We start from the raw sequence: 22,810 nt of genomic DNA on the forward strand, positions 1-22,810 counted from the left end.
CTTTCCTTGCACACTGCCTGCTGAGATTGCAGTTCCAGTCCAGGACTATGAATCGACCACAAGGTTGCACTTAGTGATTTACAAAGCTCCACAAATGATAAGAACAAACCTCTTTTTTTATCAAGTCCCAACACGATAAACAAAGGAGTTACTATTCCGCAATAGTAGGGCACAATTGGCTAAACTCAGAATGGTGAAATTCAAAGTCTGCCCTATCGGAATCTAGACTAACCTGGTGGCCGCAGAACATGTTACCAGTGAAGTGGTCTACCAGCATGTTGCATTCGAAATATCGACCTACAAAAATATCATATCTACTTTATCCACGTTGACCACTTTCCAGGTCTTTGTAGGTAAATGGGTGTTTAGCTAGGCGTTGTAAAAGTATAATTACCCTCAATATGTAATTGACGCAATATTTGACTGATAGGTTCAACCTTAATTGGCATAATGTCACATAACAATTAAACTAGGTAGTGAAGGTGTAGGAACGAGTAGTGACAGTGAATGTATCTATTTTCACATTGATTTTACACTCCACTTTTAAATGTTCTTTTGACACCCAAATATGCTTTATTGCCCAATAAACAAAAACAACTGCAAATGGCTTTCTTTAAGGAGCATGTCTCTATGGGGCATATTTACAAGGAAGTGGCGTAGCACGGCGTTAGCCTCCTTGGCTTAATGCTGCGCTTCACCACTTCTATAACACAGGGCTGCACCGTATGTGTGCTGCTAAGGGCAGCACACTTAGAATTTGCACACATTTTTTTTTGTTATTGATTGTTTATGTGCAGGAAAGGTTACCTTCCTGCACATAAACAATCCATGGTCTTTTGCTGTTTCTATGTGTGCTGCACAACGCAGAACACATAGAAACAGCAGAAACGAGGAGAAATAAAAAGAATCTCCTTGTTGCGCATGCTTAAGACCAGGTTTCCCCTGGTCTTAATTTGGCGCTGCCCCATATTTACACTGCCCTTGTAAATATGGGGCAGCATCAAAATCAATGGGTGTAGCGGTGGAACGCGCACTGCAACACCCATTATGGCTGAGATACCCGCCACCCCCTCTCAACACAATCCCCAAGAATTGGGAAACCGGAAACAGTTCTTGAACTTTTGGAAGGCGGGAAGGGAGTTACCCTTCCCGGCCGTATTTATTAAAATATGAAACAAAAATAAAACATTAAAATAACAGTTTCATATTATGTACAATTTCATTTCCACATTACGATGTTTGGCTAACCTTAACAGATCTCTAATACAAAGGTTCTCCTAGCCGAACTAACATCCTACAAAACATTTGACTTGAAATTGTACATCCTAACGTTAAGGGCCAACGGCAAGGTCGTAACCGGTGTCAGATCCCTAAACCAGACATACCCCCCTCACTTGTGAGAGGAGCGACCGCACAGAGGCGTACCTCAAGTGCATCTACCAATTTCCCTTTGTACTTGACGGGGGCCCCAATAAACTCGACGCCATTTAACGGTCGTTCGAGGACTCGTGTGAGGTGTCTAAAAGGTAGAGTAAACCCCCTCCCGCACCCCACACAACTTACCCATCTGCCGTCGCAGATGTCCTGGCCCTGGGAAATTCCCCAGGAGGGGCCGTAGCCCCTCCTATCCAGGAAGGGGCCTTGACCACCTTTCCTTTCCTTCCGGCGGCCTCTCCTTAGACAGGACCGCCTCCCCGTTGAGGGGCCAATTGGCCACCTCCCCCGAGCGCTCCCATCCGTAATGGGTGACGCCCCCTCATAGGGATCTTCGAATTACTGCTCACCGATCATGACCTTACCGCCCGACCAAAATAAATACGACAATTCTACCTAAGTTACTAAGATTACAAAGCCAACATCACTTATTACCAAGCGTAAATACTGATCAATCCTTGTTCCAAATTACTTTATTTGCAAAACATACTGAAAATAACCAATCTTTATTGCATCTTAAGAAATATCACGACAATCATCACAACCTGTAAGAAAACAGAGAAAACAAAAAGATACTATATCAACTGTATTCACAACGAATCGCTGTCCTCAGGGGCTGGTGGGTGGGTCAAAATTGGCTCTTCGTTCCGTCTCGAGCTCACGTGCAGCGGGGAGGTGCAGCTTCAGAGCACAGGAACAAGAGGATGCTTTCTTGGCTTCTGCTCCTTTTATCCGTCTTCAGGGTGGGCGTAAACCCGCCCCCGCCTGCCTCCGAGGGCGTGGCCGGCCGCGTCGGTGTCTAGGCCAGCCCACTCTAGGGCGGGAAAAAGGCGCGCCCGGCTACGCCACTTCGGGCATACCAGCCGAGACTCGCCTCCCGCCCAAGATGGCTTCCCGGGGGGATCGTGGTACTCCACCATACGTTCGGGGGGACCGAATGGTCGCCCCTTTCCATATGGCTGAGATACCCGCCACCCCCTCTCAACACAATCCCCAAGAATTGGGAAACCGGAAACAGTTCTTGAACTTTTGGAAGGCGGGAAGGGAGTTACCCTTCCCGGCCGTATTTATTAAAATATGAAACAAAAATAAAACATTAAAATAACAGTTTCATATTATGTACAATTTCATTTCCACATTACGATGTTTGGCTAACCTTAACAGATCTCTAATACAAAGGTTCTCCTAGCCGAACTAACATCCTACAAAACATTTGACTTGAAATTGTACATCCTAACGTTAAGGGCCAACGGCAAGGTCGTAACCGGTGTCAGATCCCTAAACCAGACATACCCCCCTCACTTGTGAGAGGAGCGACCGCACAGAGGCGTACCTCAAGTGCATCTACCAATTTCCCTTTGTACTTGACGGGGGCCCCAATAAACTCGACGCCATTTAACGGTCGTTCGAGGACTCGTGTGAGGTGTCTAAAAGGTAGCGTAAACCCCCTCCCGCACCCCACACAACTTACCCATCTGCCGTCGCAGATGTCCTGGCCCCGGGAAATTCCCCAGGAGGGGCCGTAGCCCCTCCTATCCAGGAAGGGGCCTTGACCACCTTTCCTTTCCTTCCGGCGGCCTCTCCTTAGACAGGACCGCCTCCCCGTTGAGGGGCCAATTGGCCACCTCCCCCGAGCGCTCCCATCCGTAATGGGTGACGCCCCCTCATAGGGATCTTCGAATTACTGCTCACCGATCATGACCTTACCGCCCGACCAAAATAAATACGACAATTCTACCTAAGTTACTAAGATTACAAAGCCAACATCACTTATTACCAAGCGTAAATACTGATCAATCCTTGTTCCAAATTACTTTATTTGCAAAACATACTGAAAATAACCAATCTTTATTGCATCTTAAGAAATATCACGACAATCATCACAACCTGTAAGAAAACAGAGAAAACAAAAAGATACTATATCAACTGTATTCACAACGAATCGCTGTCCTCAGGGGCTGGTGGGTGGGTCAAAATTGGCTCTTCGTTCCGTCTCGAGCTCACGTGCAGCGGGGAGGTGCAGCTTCAGAGCACAGGAACAAGAGGATGCTTTCTTGGCTTCTGCTCCTTTTATCCGTCTTCAGGGTGGGCGTAAACCCGCCCCCGCCTGCCTCCGAGGACGTGGCCGGCCGCGTCGGTGTCTAGGCCAGCCCACTCTAGGGCGGGAAAAAGGCGCGCCCGGCTACGCCACTTCGGGCATACCAGCCGAGACTCGCCTCCCGCCCAAGATGGCTTCCCGGGGGGATCGTGGTACTCCACCATACGTTCGGGGGGACCGAATGGTCGCCCCTTTCCATATGGCTGAGATACCCGCCACCCCCTCTCAACACAATCCCCAAGAATTGGGAAACCGGAAACAGTTCTTGAACTTTTGGAAGGCGGGAAGGGAGTTACCCTTCCCGGCCGTATTTATTAAAATATGAAACAAAAATAAAACATTAAAATAACAGTTTCATATTATGTACAATTTCATTTCCACATTACGATGTTTGGCTAACCTTAACAGATCTCTAATACAAAGGTTCTCCTAGCCGAACTAACATCCTACAAAACATTTGACTTGAAATTGTACATCCTAACGTTAAGGGCCAACGGCAAGGTCGTAACCGGTGTCAGATCCCTAAACCAGACATACCCCCCTCACTTGTGAGAGGAGCGACCGCACAGAGGCGTACCTCAAGTGCATCTACCAATTTCCCTTTGTACTTGACGGGGGCCCCAATAAACTCGACGCCATTTAACGGTCGTTCGAGGACTCGTGTGAGGTGTCTAAAAGGTAGCGTAAACCCCCTCCCGCACCCCACACAACTTACCCATCTGCCGTCGCAGATGTCCTGGCCCCGGGAAATTCCCCAGGAGGGGCCGTAGCCCCTCCTATCCAGGAAGGGGCCTTGACCACCTTTCCTTTCCTTCCGGCGGCCTCTCCTTAGACAGGACCGCCTCCCCGTTGAGGGGCCAATTGGCCACCTCCCCCGAGCGCTCCCATCCGTAATGGGTGACGCCCCCTCATAGGGATCTTCGAATTACTGCTCACCGATCATGACCTTACCGCCACAGGCCGGATAGTTGACCGGCTATCCGGACCCCCCACAAAACACTCCTACCTAAAGGTCATGTTGTAAACCCCTTAACCAGGCTATGAAGTCTCCTATGAGTAACTCGTTCCCCACCCGGGACAAATGAACACCGTCCCCCAAATACATACTATCCCCTTTGATACAACCATGTGAAACAGAATGCAGTGTATTTGAACGAAACAATCTACTCACTTTGTTATTTATCTTCCTTACTGAATGATTCAGTGCAGTAACCGAAATAGCCCCCCGCCACACTTTCCGTGGGATCATATGGGACCATGCAATTGTGCACCCTGGAACTCTTCTTGCCAACCAACTTACTGTGGAAAGCATTGCCTCAAGAAGAAGTCGTCTACCAGTGGCCACCAGATCGTTACCCCCAAGATGGACTATGATTATAGACGGCGGTGACCTCGTCCGCTCTAACAAACCCTCAAAAAAGAATTGAAACTGGTCAATACAGAGCCCGCCCTTTCCGTAGAAGGACACCCTGTACCCGTATTCCCCAGCCACGTGACTCATATCACCTGCTTTGAATACGTCCGCGGCACGCCTCACATATGAGTGGCCCACGACCCACACCTCCTTATTCGCAGACGGTGATTTCTGACCGCTGGTCCCCAGGAGTCGGGTCGACTGTACAGTCCGCCCCGCTTCATAAGCTTGCGTAACTGAAAATCAAACAGAGACAAGAAGCGTGAGTATATCATTACAGCTTCACAACATGTGCAACCGCACATACCTTTTATAACAGTTAGAGGACCAACGCCCCACACGTTTTACTTGCTCCACACTCAGACCCCTGGCTGTAGCCTCAGTAGCAGCCCCTATCCGAAAGGAATGGGTCCCGAACTCGCCGGGGTTCAAGCCCGCGGCCGAAATAGACATCGCGAGCACCCTCCGGAACTGAAACCTCGTCAGTGGGGTGGCGTCAGCGTGTCTCAACAAGGTCCCCCCCCATGCTGCCACCCTCTGCGCTAAATATTCCTCTACGCATACAACAGGGCACATGGAAGACCCGGGGATCCTCTGAATGATTACGCAGTCCCCGATTGCACCCTGATCGGATTTGGACCTAACAAACGAGACCGTCATCGTCTCCTCCCTGACCTGAATGTGTTCCCGGCACAGTCCCCCCATCGTATCTCGCTTGTTCTTTGCCACTAATTCGCTTACCCGCATAGCCCCATGGAATGCTAGTGCAAATGCGGCTCGGAACAACACTGCTTCGTACTGGGATGAACACGTTGCCGGTAGTACGGACAATAACAGGGTCAACCTATCCAGACCTATCGGGTGCCTATCGTCTACTCTGCGACCCTCAAGGCGTTGCCACCCACGTAGCGCTTTCTGCACAACGAAAGACGCTGTCGGGTCCTGGATCCCATGAGCCTTTGCCATAAAGGAAATGGCGGCCCGATGCCTCTGGGCCGTAGCTACTGATTTGCCTGCCTGATGTAAAGAGAGCAGGAATTTCACTACAAACTCTTCCTGACCCCAAAGCTCCCCCCCGGCAGTACCCAAAAAGGCCCAATAGGAACGGAACGCCCCTTCATATGCCTTCCTCGTCCTGGGTGCTAAACTCTCTCCCACGAGGTTTTGTAGTTCGGGGCACCGAGAGACCAGAGAGCTTCGGGAAAGGGTGCCGCCACCGGGTCCGCTGTGGGCAGAAAACCCCAGAAGGCCTGCATACGGAAACGAGAAAGCGCATCAGCCGCTTGGTTCATCACCCCCGGCACGTGTCGCGTCCTAAACAGTACATTCAGTTGCATGCATAACAACACAATTTCCTTGAGCAGTCTCAGAATCAATTTGCATCGTGCTGCCTGACTATTGACACACTCAACCACGGTCATGTTATCAGACCAGAACACCACAGAGTGATCCCTAAAGCCTTCAGGCCATGTTTTCAAAGCCACCAGAATAGGGAACAGTTCGAGAAAAGCAATGTTACTCGTCAACCCGCACTCATGCCACCATGACGGCCATTTTTGAGCCGACCATTGTGTACCCAATATGGCGCCAAAACCCATACTCCCCGCCGAATCTGTCCAAAGCCCCAACTCCTCGGAAGACACCGCTGGTTTGTTCCAGACAATTCGACCATTGAAATCCGCCAGGAATGCAATCCAAATGCGCATGTCCTGGCGAACCTCTGCCGAGAGTCTCGTGCGGTGATGTCCTTCCTTCAAGCCGACCATGGATTGTGCAATCGAGCGGGAAAAGGGGCGCGCCATCGGTATCACTCTTAGGGCAAAATTCAACTGACCCACCACCTGTTGCAATTGATGCAGGTTTACTTTCGTTGCACGAATACATGTCTCAAGGGATAACCTGAATTTTAACACTTTTTCCTTGGGTAATCGAAAACAACCTTCCACCGAGTCGAGCTCGATCCCCAGAAACTCGATCAAGGTCGAGGGACCCACAGTCTTACCTGGCGCCAATGGCACACCGAATTGATTCATTAGGACACAAAATTCATGTAAAGCCTGTCCACACTCAGGATCCCCGGCTGCCCCCAAAAACAGAAAGTCATCGAGATAGTGCATAACATGTTGAAAACCTGTCTTCCTTGTGAATACCCACTGCAGAAAACAACCGAACTTCTCGAAATAGGCACATGAAATCGAGCATCCCATTGGCATACATCTATCCATGTAATAGCGACCCTGAAACTGAAAACCAAGGAGACGCTGATCGTCTGGGTGTACCGGGAGCAACCGGAACGCTGACTCGATGTCCGATTTTGCCATCAGCGTCCCGGGCCCCAGGCGATTCAACATGGCAACGGCCTCATCGAAAGATGCGTACCGCACCGAACACACTTCCGGGTCTATCGCGTCATTCACGGAAAGACCACGTGGGGCTGACAAATTATGTATCAGCCGAAACTCACCCGGGTCCTTCTTGGGGACCACCCCTAGAGGAGAACAAACAAAGTTAGCAACCGGTGGCAAATCGAATGGACCGGCGACACGACCTCGAGTCACCTCTTTCCCAATCTTTACCTGCACCACCGCCGTGTGCTGCAAGACCGACAGTTGGTTCTTACAGTTTGGTACACCCTGAAAATCCCCCACTGGGATGCGGAAACCATATGAAAACCCGTTTCGTAACACCCCAGCGGAAGCATGATCCGGGTATTCGCTGAGCCAAGGAATCATTGCCATGGTATCAATCGGGGTAGGTAAAGGCGCCCCTCGGACTGTATTAGACCTGTTTGGCGCCTCCCTTACCACCGTTATCACCCGTTTTGGCTCTGCACATGGACTCAGGATGGGATGGCTGCCCACACCCTCCACACTCATGTCTGAATTTGCATGACCCCTGGGGCCTCGTACATTTCCCTCTGTTAAAATTCCAACAGATCCCCCTTTTACCTGTGTTGCCACTCGGCTTCGAGTGGTACTCGTTACCTGCACCCGTCCGAAAGGGTGTCCCAGAGTTTTGGCGGGAAGATTCCCCCCCGTTACTCCCTACCAATGGTACCTTCAACATCCCTGTACTCTCCATTTTTTGCCATGACACGGAGTCGTAACAATCCCAAGTCAACAATGGGTTGTGTTCTTTAGCTTTTCTAAACAGATTGTCATAGCAGAACCACTGATTGCCCCCATATGCCACAGAATACTCCATAATACGCGACTGATAAATGGGTAACTCGGTCAGCAACTCGGGCCTGCGCTCGCCCATGATGGAGGTAAAAATGCCCCACGCTCTGCCCCAAGTACCAATGGTCTCGTCGACCTTAAAGGCGGCCATTTTCGCACGCCAAACACTCGGATGCATGAGCTCCTTTTGACTCTTCACATGCTCTATCTCGTAATGGTCGGTAAGCAATGAAAACATGTTTACATATTTATCCGCCCAAATCAATTCCTTAATTTCTTGTGGGACGTGCTGGGCAATCTTCTCCCTTCGAGAAGGTACAGACCCCTCCCCCGCAATCGGCAATGGCCGCTTACCTGAAGTAGACCCCGCGCCTGTCGCCGAACTTGGGCCTGCTGTACTTCCAGCCGCCGGAACCTGTGGGGGAACAGAAGATGTTGCCTTCGCAGCCTCCCTAGACTCCCGCAGTTGCCTCATTACTGCCCGGGCGTCGTCAGCCGTGGCGCCCTCGCTATCGTTTCCCAACCACGCTGCCAATTGTGCCGCTAACTCGGGGGGCATATCCTCCCTGTTCACGGGGGTGACCACCACAGGGATTGGATTCCCCTCTTTCGGCACCGGGATTGGCTCCTCACGTGGGGTTTCGGGAACCGGGGTGTCTCCCCCAAGTGCTCCCCTTCTGGGCCTCTTGCTTTTTCCACCGGGGACTGTTCCCTGCAAAGGCCGTTTCGGTCCTCCCTCCCCGTCCTTAGCCTCCACCTTTTTCTTCAGATCGGCTATCTCCTTCATGAGCATGCGGAGCATCTCCTCGGTACCGACCCGCTTTCCGACTTTCTTGGGCATTCTCAGACGGGATATCTGTAAGACAAAAGAAAGATTACAACGCTCAAAATTGGCTCTTCGTTCCGTCTCGAGCTCACGTGCAGCGGGGAGGTGCAGCTTCAGAGCACAGGAACAAGAGGATGCTTTCTTGGCTTCCGCTCCTTTTATCCGTCTTCAGGGTGGGCGTAAACCCGCCCCCGCCTGCCTCCGAGGGCGTGGCCGGCCGCGTCGGTGTCTAGGCCAGCCCACTCTAGGGCGGGAAAAAGGCGCACCCCGGCTACGCCACTTCGGGCATACCAGCCGAGACTCGCCTCCTGCCCAAGATGGCTTCCCGGGGGGATCGTGGTACTCCACCATACGTTCGGGGGGACCGAATGGTCGCCCCTTTCCATTCCCACCCCTTTCACGCTAAGTATAGTGTGAAAGTGGCTTAACGCTGTCTTGTGAATAAGGCAAAGCCCCTATTGCCACAACAATGTCAGAAAAAGTGGTGCTGTAGTGGCAAGAGGGCTTGTAAATATGCCCCTATATCGCTTGATGTCCATTTGAGGGCATTTTATATATAGACCTGTCTCTGCTGCCTGGTTTTTGTCTTATGTCTATGTAGTGCGGGATTGGGTAGCTTTAGTTGGGCCACGCCCATATCCTGGAGATTAGTAGTTGATGTTTAGAAGTTGAAGGGAGTTTCAGTGTATTTGGCTTCTTCTTTTGGGTGTGATAAGGCTTTGAATGACGCTCTGTTCCACCAGTTGTAAATAAGGGATTTTCAAAGTTACTTTTGCCACTAAGCAACCTGACTTGGTGCTTTCGAAGGGTGTGCAGCTTTGTTTTTAATGTAGGGGTGGCTAGTCTAGGAGTGGTAAGTATTAGGGTGCAAAGGAAGGAGGTGAAAAGGGGAAATATAGGTCATTGGGAGGGTGAATGAAAAGGAAAATCAGAAGAGAAAATATCCAAATATGGGAAGGGAGAAGGCAGGGAATGAAAGACAAAGAAAAGATGAAAAAGGAGTAAGATAGAACATAAGAAAGGACAAAAACAAAAGAATAGAACGAGGGAAATGAAAGTTGAAAAGAGAACCAGAGAGAAGGTGCATGTGCAATAGAGATGCATTAGAAATATTTTATGCTGCTAGTATTTCTATTGCAGCATCTACTAGTTATAGAGCAGCTTAGCACTGTCTTAGACCGAGCGCCTTTTCTATAAGGCTCTTGGATTTCCACCGAGCGGTTGTATGTGGCCGATTGTTTATCTTCATTTGTTGAATGCCTACTTTAGCAATGATCATGTTGGTTAATGTGTTAGTAAAATGTGTTGTGTCCTCCTCAGGATTTTTTTGTGTGTTAAGCTTATGGATTGGTGTGCTTTGCTGTATTTGGTGATTATGATGTCTGTGTTGTAATAAGTGTTGAGGTAATGAAGGAGAACTCGAGTAAAGGTGGAGAAGAACATTTGTTGATCCAAGATCCTCGAGCACCAGCTGCCAGGAGAAGCACACTGAACATTCCACAGTGAGCTTCACCTGAAGATTCCACTGAGAGGTACGTACCATCTGGAGGAAAGGAAAGGGGAAATGAGAGAAGAGAGGTGGAGAGAGACAGAGTAGAATATAGATATGATAATGACTTTACATCAATACGCAATGGTCGAGGATAGTGGAACTAGGGTTCTACTTTTATCAATCCTAATAAGTCTTATATTTTTATTAGTTTTACTAAGCGTCATCATTTTATCTCTTGTACCTTGCAAAGGTTTCTTTCTAAATCATGCAACAAAGATTACTTACTGAGAGGTACGTACCAACTGGAGGAAAGCAGAGGGGGAAATGAGAGAAGAGAGGTGGAGAGAGGCTGAGTGATGGAGAGTGAAAGACAGGAATATAGATATTATAACTTTACAACAATACGCAATGGTCGAGAATAGTGGATAACTCTAGTGGGGTGAGTCCAACTGACTCCCCATGGGGACCTTGGGTCAATCTCCTCATCAGCATCAGCTGGGCTCTTCAGGCCCCCCAGGACACCACCCTGCAGTCAAAAGGAATTAAGGGCGGAAGTTTCCATCTTAAGAGATGTGGGGAAGGAGTGGGGCGGGCGAGAATCTAGAGTCCCCTCTCGCCCCAAATGCTCTGTGTAAGTACGATTCTGTTCAAATTTCTATCATTCTTTTCTCTGTTGTTGGTGTGGAGTAATGTCACGTCAGTTTGTACTCACTCCACAGTGCACAATGTCTGTACAGGTGTACATACCGTTCTCTATTAATTAAATTCAAAGGGCTTAGTCATTCCATACAAAAGGTAATTCAATGTGGCTTTGTAGTCCACGCTAACGTCAGTGTGTATATTGGATCACTCCGGCTGCACTAAGGTCGGTTGAGGACTGATTCTCTCTGTACTTAGAAGAGTATGAGGAGGCATTCAGAGCCCTGAGGTTTCACAATTCCATTCGCGAGTCGCTCTTTAATCTAATTTTTAGGTCTGTCTTGAGACAGAGTAACCTTGTTTGGTAGCCTTATGTTGTCAAAAAAATATATAAATATATATACATATACCTACATGTAGATGTTTTCCTCCATCCTATCTGTTAATTCAAATGCCATTCAGATTTTGTTTCACAGCATACAGCAAAGGGAAGCGGGAGAGCCAACCTCAGCAGTCGGCTCTCTTCACTGCTGATGGCAGCGTTTTGGTTGGGCACACTTGCACATCCACGTAAAAAGTAGTCCACTTCACTAGCCCCGAGATGCATCAAGCATCCATTTTGCGATTCCTTATTAGCGAAAAATAACGATTCGCTAATAAGGAATTGCAAAATGCAATGCATGAAGAAATCACTTTAAAAATAGCGATTTCTTAAAATTCCTTTATTGCGAGTCGCAATTAAGGAAGACCTCCCTATTCATTCCTATGGGCCTAGAGGCCCATAGGAATGAATGGGAAGAAATTCTCAATTTGTGAATCGCAATTAGCGAATCGCAAATTGAGAATGCGATTTCAAGGGTGCAGGGGTGTCCAAAGGACACCCTGTTGCACCCCTGAAATTGTTTGGTGCACATATGTTGCGCACACACATGCCTTTAGGGCATGTGTGTGCGCAACATGAAACTTTTAAAAATGCACTTTAGTGCATTTTTCAATATTTTTGCAAATTACCATGAAGTTCAACTTCATGGTAATTTGCGCCCCCTATTAGCGAAATCGCAAAATTTTTAACTTTGATGCATTGCATTTAAGGAATCTCAATTTGAGATTCCTTAAATGCAATAGCAATTTAAGAAATCGCAATTTTGCGAATTCTTCAATTGCGATTTTTGCATTTGGGATGATGCATCCCAAATGCAAAAATACCGGTTGCAAAGGGGCAGATTCTGAGAATCTGCCCCTTTGCGAGCGGATTTAAGCTTGCTGCATCTGGGCCTATGTCTCAACTATCATTTCTGCTATTATTTTAATTTGTTTTTGATTTCCACTTTTTCTTTTCCATTTTGCAAGCAAAGGCACACGACTTCTAGACATCGGTGCCTTTACTTATAAAATTTTTACGTCAACTGGATATGGTCGAAAAATAAATAAATAAACGCTGTGTTACCAAGGCCAGACCCAATGGTGCTGTCAACGCTTGTTTTTAATCCATTGTGGTACTTGTAGTGCTGAATATATGATGGGGTAAACAGGACTACAATTATATGAATGTAAAGAAAAATTCATGTAGTACCCATAGGAAATGATTCATTCTGTATAGAGGTCAGTATAATATCTAGGCCACAGCAAGACCTCACTGAAGCCCTGCGAGGAGTTTCCAATAGCGCAAGTAACGGGATTCGCAGGAAGTTCAACTTCTAAAAGGCACTCCACAAAGAAGCCAAAATATCTGGTAGAGACTCCGGAGCAAAGGAGAATGATACCATTGGACCGAGGAGCGGTATTTCCAATTCCCTAAGTCATTCCCCATTTCACAGTGGAACCTCACGATTCCACCTGTAATTCCTGGGAGCTCTGTATCTCTGTTGGTTATTACTACCTCAGAATCTGTAACTACTGCAGCAGTAGTGTTACTGAGTGCGTAACCAAGCTTCTGATACTCCCTCCATCTGTACCAAGATGCTGGTCCAGGATTTTGTCTTCAGCCGATAACAAGGGCAGTATCAGTAGCTTTTCCTGATCTGACTGTACTATTATCAGAACAACAGAGGCATCTTTAAGTACTGTACGACTTTTCATTTGGAGCTAACGACAAAGGGTTAGTTCTAGCGATTGTACTGATCGTCACACAAGGAACCCCCAAAACCTTTACTAGTGGCAGCATCTTGGGCTCTTGCTATTTTCAATAGATTGGGCTTGTAGCAAACTTTGTACCAGGGATGCCTGGTTTAGTGCACGGTGAGGCACAAGCTTCAGGCCATACTTAGTATTGTGTCATTGGCTGAAAAAGTGTGAGGAGATGGGAACCAATCACAGCTTGACACATCAAAAAGGGGATCCAGCACATCGTTACCCTCAACCATGTGTGAGTTTCTGCAGTCCTGTCATTTTTGGTGGCCATCAACAGGGGTAGCGAAGGAGCATCGCCCGCCAATTAAATTGTCCCCAAAAGCCCCTACAGAATAATAAAATGGCAATGAAGTTAATTTATTACCATTTTATCTTGTATCCCCCCTGTCCCAAACCGAGGTTCAGGACACAGTATGGCTTGCACAGTGACAACAGCTGGAAGGAGACTCAACTGCCGAAGGCACTTTTCAAAGTGCGCATGTCCCTTTGGCTGGTTGTCTTGCGACAGCCAGACAGACATGCACACTTTGTTATAAGACAGATGGGTTAGAGCTACAGCAGGGCTCCAGGGTCCTCGGGAGAGGCAAGCATCAGACTGCAGCAGGAGGAGGCCATGCTGTGAGGAGGAGGCCGTGTCGTCCGTGTAAGCAAAGTGGTTTTCATTTTTATAATATTTTTATTTGTGGCACACGTGCAGTAGTGCACTACCCACCACCCATTTGCCTGCCCAACCACTCCCCGTAGATGTCAGCCACTACTAGCCATCAAACCATCACTGCTCATGTTCTGGAATCTCCTATTGCACACAAATGACCATGTCCTATTCTGGGTTCCATCAATTGTGATCAAAGACTGCCTGGGTTTGATTCACCGAACTAACTTAGGACAAAATCCTAAACTTACTACCATTTTGGTGTTCACAGAAGGCACTTACTCATTTTGGTATTCACAGAAGGCACTTACTCATTTTGGTATTCACAGAAGGCACTTACTCATCAATGAGTAAGTGCCTTCTGTGAATACCAAAATGAGTAAGTGCCTTCTGTGAATACCAAAATGATTAAGTGCCTTCTGTGAATACCAAAATGAGTAAATGGTAGTAGGTTTAGGATTTTGTCTTAAGTTAGTTCTGTGAATCGGGTCCTCCATGTCTACTTACTCAGGAGGAACCAGAATAAGTTTTCAAATGTTGACCCAATACCCTAAAATCGTACTAGAGCTCAGGTGATACCTAAGAATTACTAGGGATCTTGGGAAAGTAATTTAAGTCAAGGAACAATGGTCCCTATTCACACAAATGACACATGGTTTAAGACATAATACTGATTTGATAATCAATCAATAAAGTTGCATTGGGGCCTTATCTATCCTGGTCGATGTCGGGTTTTGAGTGGCACTTGCTGATCAGGTTTCGTCTGAACTATTACCATCTCTTGTTAACCGTTCCAAGGGGCTCTCATAGAGGCCAAGTGCTACCACCCTGCGGCTGTGACAATGAGTCTCCGCAGGATCTGGTGCACTTTTTATTTATTTGCCCTTTTTATGACATACCCGGGAGGTTCTATCTAAAGCCGCTCTTAAAAAAATTGAATTTTACCCAGGTTAGACCTGCCCTTTACTACTTGCAACTGTTAAACCCTGAAAGCACTTTATTTGTGACTGTTTTTTAAAAATCTGCCCTAAGACTTAGAAACAGTAGGGAATGCTAACCTGTTTAAGTACCGCTGTAATTTTTACACCTGCCTATCTGTGATTGTTGTTATTAACACATTTTTTATTAATTGGGTATTTTATGCTTATATATCATGTTTTTATTGTGTAATACTTATTATTGATCAATGTGCTTTTATGTTTTTTTTCTGTCTGAAAAACCGAATAAAGATATTTGAAACTTGATAATCAATCAATAAAGTTGCAAAGTGAGTGCTTATGAGAACACGTTCGGTGCTCTTTCAAACGGGATACATGTGTGTAAATGAAATAGTCATGGTGCGTATGAAATTAGCACAACCCATTTATGTTCCGTAGAGTTATTCATAACGCGTTCTTGATGGCAGTCAATGACGTTTCGATTCTGTACATGGATATGGGATCATCATCAGGACTCTAGTTAAGGAGCGCCTGAGTGTGAGGCAAGTTAAAAGGAAATGACACTGGGCAAAGATGAAAGAGAGGGCAGGCGTAATACCCTGCAAAATAGTTGTGTGGAGCGAATTTTGGCAATTGGACGAGCGGTAATGTTCCTGATTAGCAAGGGTTAATGATGCAGCACCCAGAATAGTAGCTGTATGCCCACAAGTGTGGAGATTCAAATAATTTCTGCAATATGGTGATGAGTTCCGGTGTCTCCACGTCCCTGGATTTTGAAAAAGAGGATATATGTGGTGAAGACTTCTTTTGCTACTATATCACATATAGATTTGTGATGGCTGACGCGTTATTTACTAGAAACCCGTGCTGAATAACACTAGTGCTTCTGCAGACTGTGATCCACTGGCAATCACTTCTAGACAATACTAGCGCCACTAGAGGTAAGCAGGGCCTGACTGGTAGGATAATGTAGATTTACATAACATTAAGAGGTGCGTTAAGCTTTCTGGCCAGCATTTGAACTCAAGCAACACTCACAATGGCTTACTACAGCGAAGATTGTGACATATATTGTTACGGAAGCGTCTGAGGCATTGCACCAACGCAGACCCAAGATGTACCTCGTTTGGTGTCTTTACGCATGGTCACGTGCAACCCGCATGCTGCCAACACATGCTACGCCGCTGCATATGAGTGGCCCTGCGTGGCGGCAATTTTGTGTGACTTTCTGTGACTCACAACAGAGCACAGTTAATGGGCCAACCAGCATAACATGGTATGAACTGTTTCATTAAGATTTTAAAATTATAAAAATTCACTTTTATTTCTCAATGAATGGTTTTGCCTATGTGTTTTTCTGATTTTGACTGACATAAGACTAGCAAGAGGAGTTGGTGGCCATACCCAGAGTGTAATGCTGGAAATAGCATCAGTGGACAGAAAATACCGCAGAGCTGTGCATCTTCCAAATGGATTTATTTTAAAGGAGATTTTTAGTGCTACCTAACAACGAACATTGGACTGGTCATATGGTAATTACACCTACTATAGGCTGTCTACAGTAGAAATGTGTGAAATACAAATGATGAAGTTGGCAGCTCCTCAGTTCTACCTTCCTTCCCAGAGTGAACCAGTAGTTTGTAGCTCGTTGAACTATGTTGCCTTAAACCCTGTTGCCAATATTGCTACACTGTATCTGTTTTTATCGTTTTTATCTTATTTTAATGGATTGTATATTTTTACAATGGCAGATGGACTTCAGTCCGTCAGCCATCGTATTGTATTTGGGACCACCCGCCAACAAGGTGGTAGTCCTACAGGCCAAATTATGATGTGATCGCCACCGTAGTGGCCGTTTTGGCCACCTTTTACATTGTGGCGGGTGCTGCTGGCTGGTCGGAGTTTCTGATCGCCAAAGAATTGCCAACCATCGTAAAGTGGCTGGCGGGGAATGGCCTTCCGATGGCGTTTAGACCGGCACCAACAGCCTGCCGGTGGACTCGCCATCATCATAATGGCCTCCAAAGTCTTTTGAATTGAAATGGAATATTTCATCAATTGCATGACAATATTTGATAAGGGAGCTAGGAGTAAAGTCTCTGATACAGATAACAAATGTTGCACGGTTTAGGACCTGGAGGTATGACGTTATGTAACAAAATTGAGAAACAATCAAGCATTAGAGGACAAGGTGGTGTGTATCAGCATGCTGTAGATTTCAATACTTACTATGTATCCACAGTTTATGTGTCCACAGACTGCTACTAGTTTTTCCCAAAAGAAACAAGAGAAGATGAGTGCATAGGCAATTAAATGGTAACTTTATGGTAGTGATTATGTTGCCAACCACATAAAAATCTTCCAGATCCTCCATTCAGACCGATTGTTTCAGGATGCGATTCATTGTTTGAACCATTGGGACAATATGTTGATTTCTTTCTCCAACCATTCATGCAAAATTGGAAGTCCTACATAGAAGGTACTACACTTTTTTTAAAACTGCTACATAATCTCGACCGTAGGTTACTATGTTCTATCAACATGACATCACTGTACACATCTATACCTCTACAGAAAGGCATTGATGCTAGTGAATGGGCATTATTACAACAACCAGCAATTCAAGCTAATAAAGTTTTCATCTTGGAAATTCTTCAATTTTGCTTATAGCTTAGCTACTTTAAGTGGAACAATTAATTTTTCTTGCAACCTAGAAGAACCTCCATGGGTTTTGCTGGGGTCCTGCGTACGGGAACACCTTTATTTCGAAGTTTGAGCAGGACCATATCTTCACTGATCTAGAATGGAACTCCAATTTGATCTTTTATTGTTGTTTTATCGAAGATATTTTTTGATCTGGAACAATGCTCAAGCTAAACTAGAGACTAAAATCAGAGAACTCAATCGTAGAAATCCTTTAATACAGTTCACATATGACATCAGTACTATGAGCATAACCTTTCTGGATGTTCAAATCCCTAAATCAAACACTAGGTTGGAAACTACAGTCTTCACAAACAAAACAGATAGGAACAATCTACTATTATCCAACAGTTTCAATCCACCTAACCTTAAAGTTTCACTTTTCCATTGGCCTTTCTGGCCATATCGAGTTACGCCACCCACATGGATAATTTCCCATGCTCCATTACGTCGGCCACTTGCAGCGTTACAGCTTTTGTGTGGTTTTATCCCTAGTACTTACTAGTATATTCCTGATCTTATGAACAACAACATTAACTTTCAAAATCATTTTATAAGAGAATCTCTCAATTCTCCCTATTTTTCCTGAGAAGACCTTAGCAAATTCTCCTTCACTGCTTCCTCTGTATTTTCACTATAACCCACAAACAAAACTTGCTCTTGAGCTATTGGCAGCAAAGAAAATGACGAAAGCCCCTTGGTTTAACTATTCAAGAACATAGGGGCATATTACCAAGCAATAGCGATAATTATCGCTATTGCTTGGTTAGCGAGAAAAAATTATCGCGGAGCTGCAGCGATTTTTATCGCAGGTAAACCTTGGTATTACCAAGGTTTATCGCAAATGCGATAAAAATCGGCCGCAATGCATGAATATCGCTGAAAAGTTAACGATATTCAGGCATTACCGAGCTAATGCTCTTAGCCATGTTATCCACCTCCCATTGGATAACATGGCTAAGAACTGCTCAGGGCAGGTGTTAGCTTTTGGAGATATTCGCGCTTAGCGCGAATATCTCCCAAAGTTGGTAATAGGAGATAGCGATGTTAGCGACTGTTTCAAGTCGCCAACATCTTGGCACGCCCACTGTGCATGTCATTAGTGATAAATATCACTGACATGCAAAGCGGGGCCCAAGATGGTCGCTATCTCCTACTAGCTGTCGCTAACTGGTGTTAGCGACAGCTTGGTAATAGGGAGATAATTTTATCTCCGCTTTCTTGGCTTTTAAAGCCAAAAAAGCAGAGATAAACCCCCTTGATAATATGCCCCATACTGCTTTATACTCGGTCACTCTATTTTTTGCTTCGCACTACAATTGCCTTTAGACTAATATCACTGAGGCCTCCCTATTAAAACTTTCTGGCTTTATGCCAGTTAGTAGCAACTCCTCCACTAGCTTCTCCAAAAATGTATCTCTCTAAACATATTTATTGATCACTGTGTATGTGGAGACTGAGTTGACTACCCTATTTATCATAATTCCCACTAATTTAATTTTACAATTTCTTTTTTTCCTTCTCACAGCATCGATATACGAAACCCCTTCCTCAATATTCAGTACACACACAACCTCTTTAGACTTTCCAGAGATGGGGTCACTGGTAACATTCCTTCGTTCATCTGTTACACATTTAACCTTGTATTTACCTTTTATCTTGTGGCACACTCTCGTGAAATGCCCTGGGACCCCCCCCCCCCAACACCTGGAGAACTTTTGGGTGATCACTAAGCATCTCTTGCTAAATGCAAGATGATTTGCACCTCCACACCTATAATATTTACTATCTGTGGCTTGAAACGTCTTCCTTTTCATGTTCCTCACCTTGTCCTTCACGTCTGATCTTCTTAGCCCGGTTTTCCTAACTAAATATGATTCTCACCTTCGCCATTTATTTCATTTCACTTTTTTTTAATACATCACATCCTTCCAATTGTTCTAACACTTCTTTATTGCAACTAACAGTCAGAACAGCTTTGAGCCCAACAGCACTCATATCTTTCCAGGCACTTTCCATTCTATCCCTAATCTACCCTGAATATTTGGGATGTTTAAGTGCCTTAAAATGTAATCTCTAACATGTGTCATGAAGGCTCCCAAATCGCTACAACAAGGCTAGGTTTTTAAAGCTTAGAAGCACTTAACAAGTGTCAACTTACACTTGATACCTGGCCACACAGCACCAAGATTCATTCAACAATGTTTTATGTGTTCTTAGTGTACTGTACACTCAATAATCTAAATTAAGGTCCAATTCGCCCTCTTTATTGTTATAAATGATATTCCTCTCATAAAACTGTCCTGTCATGAGACAATTTTCAATGCTAATAATACATGCAAATTTAAATCAAAATCATTTTCTGAAAACGACAGTTCCAAAATATCCTATTTGTCAAAATAAATGTTTTCTCAAGAAGTCCATTAAAGATGCCCAGTGCATTTTGGGAAGGAAATCCCTTCTTCGGGTGCCCCTGAAAACAAGAAGCAATGAAATGGTTGTATAGGTAATCCTAGTTATAAACTGGGAGGATTTGATCTACTCTGTATATTAAAAGGTTTGAACCATTCTTCTAAAATGCTATTTTAAAGAATGTGAGACCGTGAGATAAAATTCACCAAACCCTTTTCGGAACCGGAAATATTACCAATAGTTGCAGTCATAACATGCCATCACCAAATGAAGAAAGGAATCCAAAGACGTGCAGAAGCCTGTTGTGTGAGGAGAAAAATGAAGCTTATAAAATAGTGCTGGTGCGTTGAGTAACAAAAGACCATGGGGCTCATTTTATGAGCTTTTGCGTCACTTTTGCACCACTGGTGCGTCACTTTTTGTGACGCACCAACAGTGTAAAAAATGCGCCTTGTTGTGCCACATTTACAAAGTGACGCATCTAGGTAGATGCGCCATTTTGTAAACCCCTGCGCTACATTATACCTCTACCAGTTATAAAGTATGCAGGGGGGTGTTCCCACGCAAGAAAGGGTCATAGAAGTGACGCAGTGAAATCTACCAGATTTCACTGCGCCACTTGTAGGACGCAAATGCGTCAATATCTTACGCCTGCCTCACATCAGGCGTAAGACTGACGCAAGCCGTTTCGCATGGGGCTTGCCCCATGTGAAAGGATAACTTTAAAAAAGAGAGGGAGGTCTCCTTTAAGTTCCAATCAGGGACAAGGAGTAGTGTAAGGAAGTATCAGAAAATCCCTAGCTGACCGTTAAATTGGGAGAAAAGGACATAGATTAAATCAAGTGGAGATTCTCGTAGCTCTTAAGTACCCATCATGACCACATGTATATTGAATCACATAAAAAGATACACAGAAAAAAACAATTACAAAATGTGTATAGCAAAATTGTACAATTTAATGTAGAAGTTATACATTCATAAAATAATATACTTTTTAAAAAAACTTTTCAGTGCCATAGAAAAATAGTTAACAAATTGTGTCCATCAATATAAAAAATATTAAAAACATATATTTGTTACAAAAGTTGTCGACGCAGCGTTTAGGTAGAATGATAGGACCTTCATCAGGACAGGGTTCTGGTTAGAAAAAACATACAATTAGACACCATAGCTATTTTTCTCTATTACAGATACATAATTCATTAGTGACCTAATAAATACAATCTCATACTTAGTCAATAGATTCAAGGCACAGCGACAGTTTCCTAAATTTCATTAAACATGTGGTACAGGTACTTAAGGCTGGAACAAAAAACAGAGGTAGGGCCTCTAGTCAAAGGTGTTTCAATCAGACCCCAGTATGGTACATTGTGAGTATCTGGGAATGTTTGAATGAACCATATTTTTCACATTTGATAAACACCAACTAGTTTCTAAGTTGCAGTTAATTTATCACCCCTTACAGAAAAGATGGACTATGGGAACCATATTCTGTCTAGGTCGAGCCAAACAATTTGGGACTCTAACGGACTATAATTACCTTATGATATCAATGTTATGTGAATGGCCCCAAGTTACCACCACCTTGGTCAGTCTTAAATCCAAACTTTTTCTTTTCTATAGATGTTTAGCGCACTATTGTTTTCATTAATAGTATGCTGCTACTGGGTCTAGTTCATCTTTAGTGTAACTTTTTACTAGATCATTTAGCTCAATCTCTTGGGGCTACTCCAAAGATTTTCCATATATTTACCTTGTCTGTCAAGAATACTATCCCAGAGTCAAGGGAGCCACCGAGTTCGTGAAGATGTTAAAAGTCAAAAAGTTAACCTGGATTGGAGTCATAAAAAAAGGGGATATTTTAACTTATCTTACTTTGTTTACATATTATCACCCTGCCTAAGTGGGTTATAATTAATAACTTACCCATGAATGTGGGCTAATCGATGCAGCACCTCGCTGTGTGCACTTGATATTCGTGTCGTTTTCCATATGCCTTAATCGATTGGCGTGGCTTTCATCTATTTCACCATGAGCCGAGTTTTCAATTTTATCGTGCTCTACAGAGAAAAAGCAGTGGATCATGTTGAGATCTTTATTTTATTATGTAGTTTCATGAACTGCTCTATTTTAGACAATCAAATGAAGTTTTCTCTCTTCTTATTACAGAAGTAATTCTCATTGTGTTAAGGAAAGTTATCATTTCAGTTAATGACTTTTCTTGCCTTTGTCCAGCTGTGATTATAAAAACAAATCATAATGATTTTATCATTCAAATCATTGGGAGTCATTGTATTGAACTTTTTTATGGACTATATTTCCCTCTGTGATAAAACTTTGGAATTGTCTTTATCAGGACTGGTTTGTAGTATTTCTAGAATAAGGAATCTTAGTTGAGCTGTGTTTGTGTTCTAACCTGTGTACAATTAAGTCGAGTTGGAATTTTGGTTTTGTATTACACAATTGTGCTCTGGTATTCTAATCATGATTTTTTGTTCTGTTTTGCCAATGTACATCATGCAACAAGCGCATTTAGGGCCAGATGTAGGAAGGCAAATACCGGTCGGTAACGGCCGATTTCGGCCGTTACCGACCGGTATTTTGATTTTGGGATGTAGGGGCATGTTAAAATACAGATTCGGTAATTTTACCGATTCGGTAAAATACCGAGTCTGTAAAATTATCGAATCTGTATTTTGACGTGTAGGTAGCACTTAAATCAGTGTTACAGGGGTTTAAGAAGTAGTTATTTACCACCAACTAGAAGTTGGTGGTAAATAATGAAAACCCTTTAAAAAGCATTTCTTTTGCTTTTTATACAGTGCCAAGTTGCAAACATACATGCCCTAAGGGCATGTATGTCTGCAACATGTGCACCCATGCACAATTTTGG

The sequence above is a fragment of the Lissotriton vulgaris genome, chromosome 7, assembly GCF_964263255.1.
Source record: "Lissotriton vulgaris chromosome 7, aLisVul1.2, whole genome shotgun sequence".
NCBI lineage: Eukaryota > Metazoa > Chordata > Amphibia > Caudata > Salamandridae > Lissotriton > Lissotriton vulgaris.